This window comes from Mytilus galloprovincialis, chromosome 9 (assembly GCF_965363235.1).
Source record: "Mytilus galloprovincialis chromosome 9, xbMytGall1.hap1.1, whole genome shotgun sequence".
In the NCBI taxonomy this organism is placed as follows: Eukaryota; Metazoa; Mollusca; class Bivalvia; order Mytilida; family Mytilidae; genus Mytilus; species Mytilus galloprovincialis.
The window spans coordinates 52726543-52730789 of NC_134846.1; positions in this window are offsets into that span (position 1 = coordinate 52726543).

A 4247-nucleotide genomic window follows, 5' to 3' on the forward strand; every position below is an offset into this window, starting at 1 on the left:
GTCAGACATTTTTCTTTTTTTGAATTGGTTCTTATAATATGCCACAAATCTGTATATTTAACAGAGTTTAACATTAAATTATTGTGCGTTTTGCCCTTAAAAGACGTATAACCAACCCGAATAACAGACCAATCGCCGATATAGCCGCATACTCAATATAAGGTTAACCGACTAATCTCTCGGTTGCCGTGCATTCATAAATCTTTTAAAATATCGACTAGACAAATATTGGTCTCGGCTGAAGTGTTCTATTTCAATGACAATGAGCAGAAATAGAGGGAAATCACGGATAAAATAGTATAGAAATCAATTCGAATTGTGAGTCGATGAGAAGGAACTTCGAGAAATCAACACTTCGTATTAGTCAGTAACGCATAATGTGTTAAAATAATCTCAGATTGTCGCGATTGATCTTCCACCGAATGTATAATACTACGGAAGTCTTTTAAGGTCGTTTTTTGGTAGCAATACACAGTTAGAAGTTTAGTTTCGCATTATGGCCCCTGTGAATTTTTTAAATATGAAAGTTTTTGTACAATAAAATTGATGTTTAGATAATTGAAGAATAATATAGCCTTCTTAGTGTGTTTATATGAATATTTAGATTGTTTTTAACATGTTTTGTAGGCCATTTATATGATTGACAGTCCGTATTTTCCTATCCGTACCGTCCATAGGTCCATAAATTATGGTAGTGTTTATCAACAAAGATTTTGCGCTCGATCTTTTCAATTAAATTTTATGGAACAACGAGCAGGAAGGCATATGATTTTTTTGAACCACTTGATAGATATAAACCTATGGATTCAGGAAAGGTACCACTGTAACTGATTGAAATTTTCCTTTAGACCAAATTTTAGAGACTTTTGTGACATGTTCACCCCCTTTTTTGCTATATTTTGTATCTAAGAAATGCAGATTGTTGCCATGGTTACACCCAAAAGGGATTATATTTCACCCTTATGACCATTAGAAATCAAATCTATGGAAGATTCTCTTTCTAAAAGTATATACATGCATAACACACATATAAAGCCTTCTTTGTTAGACAGGAGGGGGAAGAGGGTGTTTAAAAATTATGAGCATCAATTTTAAGTTTTTTTCCTAACTGTGTATTGCTACCTTTAGTGTAAGGAATAACATACTAGAACAATTTCAGTGCAATATAAGATATCTACAGATTCTACCACATCAATTGTAATTATATCAGTTCTACGTAGTCAAATTTTAAATTTATTATATATATATATGTATAAATCTCATCTGGACCCATTTTCTCAGTCACGGTCACATGTTATCATCGGGACCTTTTCTTCTTACCCTATGCTTATAGGGTTTCAATAGCATGCTCAAAAAGTTGATGTGTTTTAATTTTTGTTTATCTGATGAGATAAACAAAAAAATGTAATTGGTCTGGGTTTTTTTTCAGTAAAAATTAATATTAAATTGCGGACCGATTTCTAAAAACAAATGGGAAAAATGTTTGGTTCAAATGTAATGTAAATTTATATGTTTCCATTACCTGTTCTTTTGCTCTTAAATACAAGACTTTTACTGCAAAGGTACAAAGAATTCAGATATATATATATAAATGACCGACTTGTTCATTTTTTTTACCGTTTTGGTAAACTTACTAATACTAAAAGATTTATACAAGATTTAATAATAGCGCAAAATGTCAATCTACCAAAAACAAATACAAAATAAACGATTTACGAGATTTGAAAATCGGTAAACTAGGGATGCCTTACATATACAAAGAGTGCTGAGCAGACGATATCGAACAAGTTTTTTGTGTTCTATTTACGTCTCTTGTATTTATCGTTTTTGATGTTTTGATGTTATTGCACCTTAAAAATTGTGTAATTCATTGGCCAGCAGAAGGGGTCACAAACCTTAAGACTGTTCAAAGCGATAGTCTCACTATGCATTAGGAAATTAAAGATAGTATCGCTTTAATCACATAACCTCCGAACTATCTTATCACCTTTACTTCTATAAATGTCACCAACTTTGCATTTGTTATCATAAAGTTTTATGTCATACGCATATATGTAATAGTAAAAGTTCAATTATAAGTTAATATTGAAATTAAAAGACCTACGAACAAAAAGGGGTGTTAAGATCCACGTCCTTAAGATGTGAATATACTATTGAAGGTACTTTTTTTTATTTGCACCTAATATAAAAACCTATATCAGACCTCAATCCATACTAAGTCTTTGAAAATTCACGTGATTTAGCGTGTGAATTTATACCGTGATAGAAAATGCATTTTTGGCATTTGTAATTATGGATCTCGGCGATGAGGATGTTTTTCTTACACAAAATAAATTTTCTCAGGCCTTTGAAAACGAGGAATTGGTTGATTATGGATTTTTTTCGCACCATGAAGGTCTTGACTTTCTTAATTTGTCTGAGGAGGAGACTACTGTAGAAAAGACAGATACAGATGCTTCCAACAATTCATCAATAACAGGTACATTTATTTGAATCTGAAGTCTTGCATTTTAGTATTAATATATATATAACAGAATAGATATAGAAACCCAGTCAATTTGCTTACTGTCCTTTCGTAAAGGGACAAAACTCGGAACCAGTGTATAAGTGAAGCAACCAAAATGCAAATTGATCATTGCTTCGTGGTAATAAGAATTTTGTATAAATTTCATAGCATATTTATACGGACGGACGGAAGGTAAAACGTCATGCCCCTCTTTGTAAACTTTCTATTTGTTCTCCGGAATAGGCAATATATATTTTTTATCTACTCTACACGTGGAGCATTTTGTGACAATAAATTAAGAGGAAGTTTATAACAATTTCATACCTTTAGTTTAATTGATAAAAAAAAGTGACACGGACTAGTCCAGTGGCCAGTTTCAATGGTATTAAAGAAACTGTACACATGCATGCATTTTTACATTGAAATGACCTTAAGGTCATTCCAATGTATTTTTGTTTACTACATGTATCGCATAAATTTGCTCACGTAACTCAGGGGCGGATCTAGACATTTTAAAAAGGGGGGTTTCTAACCCAGGAAAAAGGGGGGTCAACTATATGTCCCAATTGAAATGCATTGATCGTCGAAAAAAAGGAGGGGTTCCAACTCCCGGAACCCCTCTCTGGATCCGCGCCTGTAACTTTGGTTTAGGATTGTAACCTATCTATAAATATGATAAATACGCTAATAGTAATTTGTTCAAACTAACAATTCGTATCGTTTGTTATAAATACATATTTTCAATGAATACTGATAAAAATATTTTGGTTTAGAACATAAATTGATAATTTGAAAATGTTTTGTCGTTCGAGATATACATTTATTGTATAGCAATATCATATTCCCCACAGAAAGTAACCAAAAGTTAGCGTGCAATAAATTCTAATATAATTGCACTAGTGCAATAAATCTTCAAAATTCATGACGTCATCAACGACAAAATCTTAGTTTAAACGGAGTTTTACTTTCAAATATTATATTGCTATACAATAAAAGGGTTATTGCATGAATATTGGGGAATATTGTCCCTCGTAGAACATATATTGCACTCGCAAGTTCGTGCAATATAAAGTTCTACTCGGGACAGTGATCCCCAATATTCATGCAATAACCCTATAACATAATTCAAAAAATCATTGATAATATCTATGCACACGTACCGAAAAAATGTGTTAATGCATGCAGAAGAATATCTCAAGAACGTTTTGCGACAATCCCGGCAAGGACCGGTAACTCTGTAATTGTTTTTGCGGGAAAATAGGACGCCTACTCATAGCCAATCTTTTAAGAAAATATTTTTTTACAGAAGAATGTCCACCATGCACTTGCACTGCAATTTTATCACAATAGTGGAAGAGAATGATATATACAAATGGATGAAAATTATATATACAATGTACATATAACTGGTATATTACTATAAAACAAACCAGCCTATCATTTATTCATCATCCACACACGAACTTGTCCCAGAAAAAAAAAATTTTGTTAATTAACCTCAGTTTCAGGTATAGAGATTTGATTTTTTTTCTATGACAAGTGCTTTTGACCATCCACAAGATCTTGCGGCCATCCGATGTTCAGTACTTCAGTACTTTGATTTTTTTAATCAATACAAATGCATGAAAAAATAATAAACAGTTTAAAGGTTAACTTATAATAAATCAAGCTGCGTAAGATTCAATAATAATGACTGGTCCTCATTATGAAAAGTAATAGGGGTTTACTGGCCTGGATAGGG